We start from the raw sequence: 14,120 nt of genomic DNA, 5'->3' as shown, positions 1-14,120 counted from the left end.
TTGAGGTCAAGAAGAGCCCACTAGTAAGAAGATGATGGAAGATGATATTTCGAGGACAGAACTTAGAAGAGAACCTTTTGAAGAATACTGATATGTCAACGACGAGAACAACAGGACGAAGAAAACTTAATCAAATACAACTTATAACTGGTGGTGGAGAAGAAGAAAATAAGTGTTGGTTATGAAGAATCAGAGTGAATCAAATCAACAATCACTGTTACAGCTTTAACTGAACAATATCAAAGGCAATTGTACCAGCCAAGGGGGGACCAGATGTTCCATATCGACCGGCAGTTTCTGGACAGACACAGAATTGGAGAGGGAGAAGAACAAAGAAGAAGGAGGAATATTTCAGCTACACTTTCAGCAACTTTCAGAAGACTGGTATAATTATGGACAGATTGGGTACTTTACCTGTTCATGCAACAAGTTAGGAGGAAGAACAGAGAACATTTTTAAGGAAGATACAGGGGCAATTCAAGATCACCTGTTAGTGTCTAGAGGAGATCCGGAAGGGGGGTGCATTGCTGAGAGCCTCGATTAGAGGAGAAGAGAAAATAGCTAACAGTTGAAACAACCGGCCATTAGAAGTGATAGTGAATAGTGGGAAAATGTATGTGTTCAGCCTAAAGAGGTTAAACATCTCACTATGTAAAATTATTAGGGTAGGATAGGGATTTGATGTAGTAAAACAGTTTAATTACTCTTAAGGAATCAATTGAGCTCTGCTATAGAAGTCAAATAGGAATTAAAAGAGACAATATACCAATGACATTGTGGGAAGAGATGCATGGTGTAAATTGAAGTGTTCAATCAGAGGCACACTAGACGACTGACTGTCTGGTAGAATATTTTAAAAAGTAGGGTTTTTGGGAATCATTTGCTTAAAAATATAATATCATAGGAAGGATGATAATTTATTAGATTGCCTATTAGACAATCTGTTTGGGAAAATAAACTTAATAGGGTGATTATTATTCTGGGTTACATTCTTACACTAAGGGATTTCAGGCTAGGCTAAAAGGTGGTTAGTCGTTTTGCCAAGTCTGTGTGTAATGAGTCAGAAGCAGGTGGGGAACTTTCCCAATCACATATTCCAAAAATTTGGTGGTAAGAGATTTTGTCAATAAATCAGGGGAAAAGGTTTTAAATGTTATGATAGAAAAGATTAGATTAAAATAAGTTAGGAGTAGATTAGGGTTGGAAGAACTCTGAGACAGTAAGCTAAGTTTCAAAGTTAGTAGTAAGACAGAGAGAGAACAGTGAGGAAGGACATTTTAAAGTTTAGTGGGAAGATATGGTAGGAGTTTAAATCGGTTAGGAGCAGATGCATTGAGAAAGTATGTGTTGCTGAATGATTTGAGGGTGATTGAGTATCTATATTTACAGTTTCCAGCAGGGAGATCAAGGTCATTATAGGTGTATTTTGTGTAATCAAAAGTTTGAAAGTCAGGGATTTAGAGATAGGACTGAGATTTGGGGAAAAAGTGACACTAGTGGTGATGGATGGAAGTACAAGGAAAGAGTTCAAAGTCTTAGGGGAAAACTGGGGGAAAACTAGGAGTAAATAAGGACATTAACACTTCAGTCTATTAGAACAACAGGGAGAAGCAATTTAACTCTTTCAACATTGATAGGTATTAAAGTCATAAATATATCGCATTTGATTATAAGGGAACCAATACAGCACCAATTTTAGGGGGAAAATACTTATTAGGGTTTAGGATGGGGACGTTCCTCCCATATGGAGAGATAATTATGGAGAATAAGTATTGTTATCAGGACCAGGAGTAAAAGGAGGTATAGTTTAGAAGAGGGTTAGGAGGGACTGTTCACTTATGTTGCGTAATGTTACAGAGAAAGGTCAGGGAGAATATGTGTACTTATCTAGTGCAAGCATTAGAATTTGTTCCGGTTCAGAATTATTGGGTAAAGGGCTATGTAATTCATAAAGTAATGCTTATAATGGAAAAGTTGAGGTCTGTTGTAGCCTCCACAGTCATTGAGGGAGTTCAGGAGGAGTAGAACTGAATGGACAGTAGTCATTCCAACAGTAGATAAGACACCGAGGATAATGGGAAACTTTGCACTAGAAGTAATTAGGGTTGATACAGCAGCTAAATCAACTACTTTAATGGTAACTTTGGAAAGAAATTAATGACTCAGGAGTTTATGTTACGGATGGAGAGGGCTGTCAATGATAGTACGAATAGGATTAAAATAGGAGAGCAGATAGAAACAATATAGATTAATCTGAAATGGAGAATATAGATTCATCATGGAAGCTGCAGGATGGGGTCTTTTGATTTTGATGACAGAGGGGGGGGGGTATCTGATCAGTACTGCTCGTTCCTCTGTTGTGAAAATTAGAGATAGATTAACTCATTCTGTAAGGTCAGTGAGGAATCTTGAGGGTTGATGTCTGTTGGGGGTGCCAGCCCAAGACGTGTTAGACGGTCGCGCGGCCTCTATCGGGTATGGGTCAGTCTTATGCTTTGTCATGGCTGTGGTATCGGCAACAGTCATTGACAGATAAAATAATGTAGTTGTCAGAACTTTAGGGTTTAAGTGTTCTTGGGTAAATGGATTACCCTATGGGAATTGTTAGATGGAAAGTAAAGTCAGGTAACAGTGGAAACCTGAAGTATTCAGGTGAACCAGTGAGGATAAAAGTTGTTGTTGTTCTAATAAAACATATGAGGTAAGGGGTATGTTTATGGGAATATCAGAGTGTGATGAGTATAGGATAACCTTGGATAAGTATGACCTTAAGGGTAGTAATGACAAATAAAAGGTTACTTTTTATATATCAGGTAGTAAGAAGAGCAGGACTTTGATGGTTAAAAGATTAGCTTTTGACTGACAATGTGACTATGGGAATTTTAGAGATATTTGGTGGGTTTGTGATGATAGAGTATATTCTTACCCTATGGGGGATAGGATGTTGTTACAGGTCAACGTTTAAGCTTCCATATGAGGTTTTTTACCATTAAAAGAGGAGTGGTACCAACACAGAAATTTGAAATTAGAGTTCAAAATAGGATGAAAAGCGACATGTCATAGTCTTCAAGCCTATCATTGAAGGATGAATGTAAGGGAGAAGGGGGGACTTTATTCATGGTATGGTGTAACATTTGGGAAGATCATATTGATAAATATTAGTTATACTTTGAGTCCAGATAGTTCAGATAAGATCACTGGGGTTATAGATGCATTATAAGGGATGTGTTTGGGAGATCTGAGAAGATTTGGTTGCAAGATCAATTAGGCCAGTAGGGGCAGTGATGGGTCAGATTTTAGTTTCAGCTTTGATAACACTGGGTGATGTTTGTAATTTGTTACTTACCTTTGAGAAAGTTATGATATTGAGATAGGTTGGAGAGTGATTCCTGGAGACAACACTCAGATGCCGGTGTTGACGGTTCCTGATCTGGATAAAGATGGACAAGTGGAACTGATGGATAAATATCATTTTGGATTATTTGATGATTTTTCAAAATTTTTTTTTTCCAATATTAGTATGATTTTTAGTATGATTTATGAATCAAAGGGGGGAATGGATAATGTGATTCATGCATCATTTATGTATCATTTTTTAAATTCTTAGGTGAAATTGAGGTTTAATTTGAAAGTGGTTGTTTTGCAAAGGATACTGTTTGGTCGTTTCTTTTCTTTTCATTCCAGAAGCATTTGGGGGAACATGTGACTCAAAGACAATATGAAGGGACAATATGACTGGAGGAGATGAAACAAGGAGGGTGTGGCTGATTCCATCATTAACAAGTCCATTGGAAGTCGAGACTACGGAGGAGATGAAGTGTAGTGGACTACATTCCAGTGTCTGCAATGAAATATAGACATATTTGATGTGTAATACATAATTGTGTCATATTCTTAGGTATTGATTTTAGTAGAATGATGTTTGATGTTATTGAATGCAGATGAGGATCTTAGATGCTTTTGTTTATTTCGATGGGGTTTAGGGACAGAAGGTCTAGGAAGGGAGAGATTCATTGTACGATTCGATGGGTTGACCAGCCGTACAATGGATATTTATGGATAGGATTTTGTTTACATGTGTATTTAGTTGCATCATACTTTCAAATGCATTTACATGAGTTATGAGGTTATCTGGAGTACCGACGGTGGTTGCCTGGGGCAGAGGGACCGTGAGAGAATTTTACTGTCTTGATTGATATGGATGGATGGCTGCTGGACAGTTTTTCGCTCTTACACTCCATAGAGATTTCTTCATATGTCATAGTAATGTATTCACACTTCATAAACAGGTATTTCATAGAAAGGTATTTACACTCTAGAGGAGAATGTGTTTGGTTTAATGATAAAGATACTCAATAAGATAAATGGTTAATAGTCATAATCTTATTCTGTTTGTTTTCGAGACGTTTATTTCGTCTCGAAAGGGGGGAATATCGTATCTGAAGATTATGCCTTTGTTAAATGTTTTGGAGGAACAAAGAATGTTGTTTTATGATCTTAGTTCAAATGTAGCGTTGGGAGGGTGATGCCCCAGGGGAGACTGGTGATTGGCCAGAAGAGGGGAGTCACTCCTCTTTTTGCATTGTTTATAAATAGGGGGTAAACGATGAGACGGCAGAACGGCCAAATCAATCTGGGGAGCCGTTCTCCGGACATCGCGAGTCTGTATCTATGCTGTAAATTCGTGATTTTAATAAAAGCCTCTAACACGATGCAGCATAGCGAACTCTTTGTTGACGGCAATAATGACCACCATTCATCATATACGACAATGACTTAATTAAAAAAGTTGGAAAATCCAACCTTTAAGGACACCAATTTTCTTTTCTTTTTTATTCCTCTTTTTAGTCAACTTTAGCATGGGATCATAAGCTTATGAGCACCACTGTATACTGTGCTGAACATCCAGGCTATGTGAGACACAAAGGCTAACTTAAACACTAAAGACTTTATGCATCCCTGCCCATTTTAAGTGGAACTTAAGTATTTGTACTATACATGGATACATTGCATATACCTGTGCATCACATAGACAACAATACTGTACAAAGCCAACAAACACATTGGTCTGTTTGCCTTCAGGGACTCCTCTCAACAGCAGCTGCAAGAAGCAACAGGAGCCAAAAGACCCAGAACAGCTTTGAGAGAAGAGGAGAAGCAGAGGCTGTCTGAAGAGGTCTGCAACACCATCCTGGATCACACCAAAGAAAGGTTCTCTTTCTCTGGCCACCTTGTGAGTGCTACCTTACTGCAAGCAGACATGTTTGAAAGGTACTGCCATTCATTTCCTGATGAGGCTCTGAATGCCACTGTGAATGCATACCCCATGCTGAGCAAGGCAAAGCTCAAGACAGAACTATCTCTGATCTATGAGAATCCTGAATTCAAGGGATGCTGTGGTGCACTGGCACTGTACCAGGTTCTCATGAGCTACAACCTCCAGGAGACGTTCTCTGAGACTGTGACTCTGTTGAACATCCTCATAACTACTCCCATGACAACAGCTGAAGCTGAGAGATGTTTCTCAACTTTGACACGAGTTAAGACATTCCTGCGAAATTCAATGGGCCAGGAACGTCTGAATGCACTGGCCATGCTTTCCATGGAGAGGGAACTAGTCCTCAGCATGCCTGATTTCAATGAGAAAGTCATTGAACGCTTTGCTGTATTGAAACAGAGAAGAGAACAGTTTCAGTACAAGTAATGTAGCCTCTCTCTCTCTTTGTCCCTCCTTGTCTGTCTCTTTAACACACACACGCCCAAATCAGTTCACAGTTGATGTTGTTTAAAATAGTTTTTTTTCATTTTAAAAAAAGTAATAAAAATAAAAATCTGTTCATGTTCATTTTTACAAATCTATACAATTGGCCAGAATATGGTTGTTCATATTTACAAATCTATACAATTGGCCAGAATATGGTTGTTCATTTTTACAAAGCCATACAGATAGCTGTGTTTACCTTTTCTAGAAATTACTTTCAAATTCTGTTTTCATTCTTATTTCATTTGTTTATGGAAATGCATATTGTTTATGCAGTGTTGAGGAATGTGAAAGAACACCCTTGATTATTTTTACTGTGATAACTTATTTTGATTTTGTAAGCCAACACTTTTGAGATCAGTCAATAAATGCTTCTGGTATTGACTTATATGCTGCCCCTGTCTTCATGTTGTTGCTGGACATATCTTTTTTAAAATGTGTGTAGGTCACCTAAATCATCAGAAAAATTGCCCCTCCTGAGAATTTTTTCAGGAGCCGCCACTGGCAACACACACAAAAAAAAACAAACACATCTTCGTCTCCCCTCTGCAGTCAAGCAGCTGATTCTGACCGAGCCAAATAAATTACAAGAGCGATAGGTATGTTTATAGCCACGGATATGCGCCCATTCTTGGTGGTTGAGAACAGGGGGTTTCAGGATCTCGTGAAAGTTATCGAGCCACGTTACGAACTTCGCTCTCTCGCACCCATTTCAGCAAACAGGTAATACTCGCTCTATATAAGCAAGCTAAATCTGAGTGGGAGTGGGAGGGGAGATGGACTGCGCTACAGACACGCCCCCTTTATGAGAATTCACAGTGTACATCAAATCAAATTTTATTTGCCACATGCGCCGAATACAACAGGTGTAGACCTTACAGTGAAATGCTTCCTTACAAGCCCTTAACCAACAATGCAGTTAAGACAAAAAGTTAAGTAAAAAATTTAAAATAATTAAAGAGCAGCAATAAAATAACAGTAGGGAGGCTATATACAGCAGGTACCGGTACAGAGTCAATGTGCGGGGGGGCACCGGTTAGTCGAGGTAATTGCGGTAATATGTACATGGGTGTAGAGTTAAAGTGTTTCTCTTTGTAAGAAAACATTATAGTATAGGACTATACCATATCTGAGCCATGTTTACATATTGATTTCACACACACAATACACTTTATGTTAGTGTTGGTGAGTAATCGTGTTTTTTTTTCATTTCAGAAAAATCCTAAGTGTTGTTACTCCTGATAGTGCTCTTGTGATGGAGTCCAGTGGCGGTCGGTGCCGTTTAAGATGAGGGATGACTATTCCTTTTTTTCTGTCATGTGACACGTGATCATGGATTCAGGAACACCAGCCCTTTGGATTTTCTTAAATAAACTAAAAACTAACTAGAGTAACTGTTGGCTTTGAATTTTCCCACTGTACCGAAACAGAACCGTGACCCCAAAAACCGTAATACGTACAGACCCGTGGGTTTGGTGAACCGTTACACCCCTACATTTAAGTGTGTTAACCCTTGCAAGGCCAGCAACTCAGGTAACTACCTACATGCCCCTACCCAGGGGCCGGTTGCACCAGTTGGGGCGTAAAAAAGTTGGTCTTAAATGCTAGTTCAGGCGTAGCTATGTCCAACTTTGGGATCAGAATTGACACCTATTGCATCAACCAAAAATAAGACTAGTTGTAGCTAAATCCGGCATTAGCAATGCGCGTTCATGAGATTTGATGCTTCATAATGATGGTTGCTAGGCAGCCCCCGTTACTAGGCTGTTACCATCCTCGTGCATCCTAAGCTGTGTCCTCGGAGCGTGTGTAGACCAGCTGGCTGGAGTGTTTACGGACATATTCAATCTCTCCCTATCCCAGTCTGTTGTCCCTACATGCTTGAAAATGCGCACCGTTGTTCCTGTACCTAAAAAAGCGAAGGTAACTGAACTAAACGACTTCTGCCATCATGAAGTGCAATGAGAGGCTAGTTAAGGATCATATCACCTCCACCTTACCTGACACCCTAGACCCACTACAATTTGCATACCGCCCCAACAGATCCACGGACGACGCAATTGCCATCGCACTGCACACTGCCCTATCCCACCTGGACAAGAGGAATACCTATGTAAGAATGCTGTTCATTGACTACAGCTCAGCCTTTAACGCCATAGTGCCCTCCAAGCTCATCACAAAGCTCCGGGCTCTGGGTCTGAACCCCTCCCTGTGCAACTGGGTCCTTTAAATATTTTAATAATGTTGACATACTGTTTTACCACTTTAGATGTATATACTGTATTCTAGTCATGGCTCATCCTATATAACTACTGCTGTACACACCTTTTCTATTCATATACTGTCCATAATCACCATTTTTATTTATATACAGTACCAGTTAAAAGTTTGGACACACCTACTCATTCCAGGGTTTGTCTTTATTTTTTACTATTTTCTACATTGTAGAATAATAGTGAAGACATCAAAACTATGAAATAACACATATGGAATCATGTAGTAACCAAAAAAAGTGTTATATTTTAGATTCTTCAAAGTAGCCACCCTTTGCCTTGACGACAGCATTACACACTCTTGGCATTCTCTCACCAGCAAAGCACCCCCACACCATCACACCTCCTCCTCCATGCTTCACGGTGGGAAACACATGCGGAGATCATCCGTTCACCTACTCTGCGTCTCACAAAGACACGGCACTTGGAACCAAAAATCTCATATTTGGACTCATCAAACCAAAGGACAGATTTCCACCGGTCTAATGTCCATTGCTCTTGTTTCTTGGGCCAAGCAAGTCTCTTCTTCTTATTGGTGTCCTTTAGTATTGATTTCTTTGCAGCAATTTGACCATGAAGGCCTGATTCACGCAGTCTCCTCTGAACAGTTGATGTTGTGATGTCTCTGTGACTTGAACTCTGTGAAGCATTTATTTGGGCTGCAATTTCTGAGGCAGGTAACTCTAATTAACTTATCCTCTGCAGCAGAGGTAACTCTGGGTCTTCCTTTCCTGTGGCGGTCCTCATGAGAGCCAGTTTCACCATAGTGCTTGATGGTTTTTGCAACTGCACTTGAAGAAACTTTCAAATAATGCCCATTTGTGGGGAAAAACTGATTCTGATTGGGTGGGCCTGGCTCCCCAGTGGGTGGGTCTGGCTCCCAAGTGGGTGGGCCTATGACTGCGCCCCTGCCCAGTCATGTGAAATCCATAGATTAGGGCCTAATCAATGTATTTCAATTGACTGATTTCCATATATGAACTGTAACTCAGTAAAATTGTTGAAATTGTTGCATGTTGCGTTTATATTTTTGTTTAGTGTAGAAGTAGCAGGCAAGGTGATTCCATCTCACAGCTGCTATTTTTATTGTCTATGGAGCCCCTGGCCCAGGCAATTCAACAATCAAAAGAAATTACACCAATATCTCTAAATTCTACAGATCACGTCATCTCATTATATACGCTGATGATATCTTACTTCATCTAGACAATGTATCTCAATCCCTCCCAAACGCTTTGAAGATCATGGACAAATTCAGCTCCATCTCAAATTATAAAATAAATCGAACCAAATCAACCCTACTCCCCCTCAAGAACTCGACTGAGGACCCCATCTCTACTTCCCAATCGTTCCCATTTTAAATATTAAGGAATAGATATATTTCCTTCTTTAAATAAAACCATTGCAAAAAAAAACTTCAAGAGAACGCTCAAATCAATTCAATCAGACCTCAGTAGATGGACTAACATTCCAGTAGCTCTAACCGGCAGAATTACTATTGTGAAAATGAATATATTGCATCGGTTGAATTTCGTGAGCTCAATGCTACCTATGTATCCCCCTTCCGGCTATTGGGATAAAATGGATATGGAAAGGTAAGAGATCCCAGATTAAATTAACACATTTACAGAGAGGGAAAGACGCTGGAGGGCTATCCGTTCCAAACTTCAAATTGTATTTCCAAGCACTAGCATTTCGCCCAATTATAAATTGGATTAGACATGACTCTTCTGCCCCCTTAGCTGAGAATAGAGAGAGATATGGTGGCTCCCATTGCCCTGAAAGAAGTGCTGTTCATCTTAAACTACGCTTTGGCCATATTATTGCTCACGCAATTTAAAAATTTGCCGCAACATTTTAAAACTATGCAACTGGGAAACGAAGTGGCATGCCCAGACTCCAATGGTCCACATGTGGTATCCGTACTCTTGGCGATATCATGGATAGTAATGGTTTGAGGACGTTCCGAGATCTGAAAGTAGAATTTATATTACCAGGTAACTCTTTATTTCTTTATCTCCAGCTATACTGGCTTATGGAGTTCCATGAGAAACTCAGCTGTCCAACCATCCAATGATGTTTTTTTTAAAACAGATTATCTGGTCTCCCGAAAGGACTAATTTCTGTCAAATATAAACAACCATTGGAAAGCTCATACTCTGAGCTTAACCATAAAAAAAAAAAAAAAGTATGGCCCACAGATCTAAATATAACTGAATCATCCTTTAACTGGGGGGTGCTGTGGGGGAATGTAAAGGGGAGACTCAAGGGGATGGATGTGTGGGAGGAAGGGGGACTGATGAGCCACCGGGAAGGGGTGGCAGGCAGGCATGGGGGTGGAGGGTTATTACAAGTTATTTAAAAAAAGTTAGGACAAAACAAAAAACGGTTTATTATCCTTTATCTTTATGCTAATTCTCTGATTTTTTTATATTCTGTTCTTCTTTCGAGTGGTAGCCCACAGGTACAAGAAAGTGTGAAAATATGAAATGCGAATATGATAACTAAATATATACATGAATATATCTGAATTAATGACTGAATGTTATAGCCATGCCTGTAACCCCCTTTTGACAAAATGACAAACTAAATAAAAGTTAGTCACAATTTTTATAAAATGTACAACATTCAAACATACAACATACAAATAAAATAAAAGTGTTGTGTCGAGTCAAATGTTGCTAGTCATTGCTGTAACAAAGGAGTCCGCTCATACTGAACCTTTGATCATAAGTTTTATTCATATCACAAGATTTCAGCATGAGGTTACAGACCCTGCCGGGCTGGAGAACAGTGTCCAAAGATAATGTCTGTTCTAACCCCCTCTGCCTCCAGCCTATACTTATAAAGAATGCAAAAATATGGGTTGCTCCCTCTGCTGTCCAATCACCTGTCTCCCCTGGGGCGTCACCCTACAAATGGCTACTTTTGAACTAAAATAAACATCCTTTCAGGTTCCACTTAAAACCATTAACAAAGTCATAATCTTAATACACTACAAAAGCATACAATACTACAAGCAATTTAAGAACGAACACATTCCATTAACAACTTTAAACTGCCCTGGAGGCACCAGAGCATCAAGGTGCAGAGAGCTCTGCAGATCATTCCACCACACACGAGGCGCAAAAAAATGCAGATTTACCTAATTCTGTAGAGATCAACGGGACCTTTAGACTTAACCATCCCTGTGATCGTCTGTAATTTAACAATGAAGACAGGTATTTGCACGAGGGCTTTCTAAACAAAATTGTCGACTGAATGATTTGTGTTCTGCTATTTAACGAAAGGTACGCCATATTCCTATAAAGGAAGCCCATTTTAATTCTTAACTAACTCATCAATATGCTTTTTGAAAGTGAGCTTTTTGTCAATGCAGATACCCAGATATTTATAAGCGGGGACACAATCAATGTGGGCACCATCCAATGTGCATATGGATACATTTTTAAGTGATTTGTAAAATAACATATACTTAGTTTTAAACTGCATTAAGTACGAATTTCAGTTCAACAAAGGCTGTCTGCAAAGCAACAAATTACTTTTGTCAAAACACAAAGTAGATGTCCTAACTGACTTGTCAAAACATATATACATAGTAAAAAGTACTGGGCCCAAAGCAACCCTTGGGGGACACCTTCAGTAATACCAAGGAAACCTGACTCAACACCCTCAGAAGAGACACATTGTGTCCTGTCTTTCTGGTAGTTTTCAAACCAAATGCAAGCTGCCTGACCCAGGCCAATTTCAGGCAGTCTACGAATTAATAACGAACGGTCAACAGTGTATGCTGACTTTTGTACATTCATTTATTATACATTTGTATTTTATTTTTTGCAATGTCATTTATCAACAAAGAAAACAGCCGATATAGTGATATGACCTGGCTTGAAACCAGACTGATGGACGCTTAGCTTACATATTTTCTAGCTTCAAAATGTATTCTGAGTGTTGATTCAATATTCTAAAATGTTCGCTAGGCAAGACAGTTTAGAGTTCAGTCGATAATTATTCATGTCAGAGGTGTCACCACCTTTGTGGAGAGGGCGCAGACTCTAGGGATAGCACCCCAAGATCATTGTCAGGTTAAAAATGTGTCAATGATTCCACAATTAGGGGAGCAGAAAGCTGCAGCAAGAAAGGATCAACCAAGTCAGCCCCAATGTATTTTTTTTTTTTTTTACATCAATCTTAAGCAGGGTCTCTAGCACATCACAAGTAGAGTTGTTGAAATGAAAACAAAGATTCACCAGAAGTTGACAGATCTTCCATTGAGCCAACTAGAAGCTAGGAGGAGGGAAGAGCTTCCATCGAGCCAACTAGAGGCTAGGAGAGGGAAGAGCTTCCATCGAGCAAACTAGAGTCTGGGAGAAGGAAGAGCTTCCATCGAGCCAACTAGAGGCTAGGAGAAGGAAGAGCAGTCGATTGACTGACCAGGGTCAATTAAACCACCATTTCTTTCAAATAAAAGACCTGCAGAGATACAGTTTTTTTATTAAAGCATCACTTATCTAATTTTTCTCAGCAACAATGCTATACCCTAACACAACTTGCTTAGGCAGGGAGGGAGATTAATTTCCACGCTTCAGTGCATTAACGCTTCGATCACACCGACAGCGTCATTTAATTTTGGTACACCAGAAGTACATTAATTTCCAATGGAACGCTGCGTTTGCCTTGCAGCATTGCATTGCAGAGGCAATTATGTGTGGTGCATACGTTGGATTTATGGAACGTAGGCGTCAAACTGTATATACGTAGACGGCTTGACAGAAACGGTAGCAGAAGGTGAATGTTGAACTTTTGTTGCACACATATCTAGATGATGCTGCGTACCATTTTGCACAATGACGCTGTTGGTGTGATCAAGGCGTAACTGTTTGCGAAAAAAAAAACGTTGACGGATCCCCAGCAGAGTGAGATAGAACTTTGAAAGTAGCATGATTTTAGCTTGCTAGTAGCATGTTGATGAGAGGTGTGTTTGGTTGTTTCCAGCTGGTGGAGGTAAAGGGCCCTAGTGACAAACTGTCCCAGAAGCAGCAGATCTGTCTGGATAAACTGGAGGTGTGGAGGTGTGTCACGTGGCAGTGACCGGGGGTGCCAGAGGGGGGGTTCGGCTGTAATAAGAAGACACTCTTCACACGACTGAACTGAGCCGCTGAGCTGTACATTGTGACTATGCATCCCATTGTACCATTTATTCACTACTGAGCTGAGCTTTACTGGACTAGCCTGGAGGCCGGACGAGCTTCAGAGACTGGGAGCTGACGTAGAGGTGTGTCACGTCACTGCCATCGGGGCTGGAATAGAAATGATGAGCTTGGCAAACACCTGCCTTGACCTTTAACCGTCTCACTGAAGTACACTCTCAGGGCCACAATTTAATTAAACTGACTTTAAACAGTTAGCACTTTAGAGTTTGTTGCAGGACAGACCGGGAGAGAATAAAACCCCACGATGAGCTCAGTGTTTTCCCTATATTATTTTAGCAGCAGCACACCGAATTGAGGCTACTAATGTTTTGTTCACTCAGTGTAAATATATTTACTTATTTTTTTATTCTGCCGAGACGGTCTTTTAAGTTAAAACGTCAGATCGTGTGAGAAACCTCCAAGGTAACTAGCTAGCTAGCTTGTAATCCTGGAAGTGTAGCCAATCACAGGACGTTGGTGGCACCTTCATTGGGGAGGATGGGCTCGTGGTAATGGCTGGAGCGGAATAGTGGAATGGTATCAAATACAGCAGTCACATGGTTTCCATGTGTTTGATGCCATTCCATTCGCTCCATTCCAGACATTATTGTGAGCCGTCCTCCCCTCAGCAGCCTCCACTGGTAGACAACCATACTAAAGAATATCTGTACTACAACTGTTCTAACTCTGGTTGAATGTTAAAAGTATTTGAACTTTGTTTAGTGGCTGATGATGCCGGAAAAGGCTTTTTTGACCTATTTAGTCAGCAATGAGTAGAATAATGCACTGCATGTACTTGCATTATACTTTTTTAAAAACATTACCTGATACATTATCTGCTACAATGTATCACTCCATGATGCTGGGGAAGGAAGGGAGACTCCTCATCCCTAG

The sequence above is a fragment of the Coregonus lavaretus genome (assembly GCF_964263955.1).
Source record: "Coregonus lavaretus genome assembly, chromosome: 9".
Classification (NCBI taxonomy): Eukaryota; Metazoa; Chordata; class Actinopteri; order Salmoniformes; family Salmonidae; genus Coregonus; species Coregonus lavaretus.
This window is presented reverse-complemented; position numbering follows the sequence as displayed.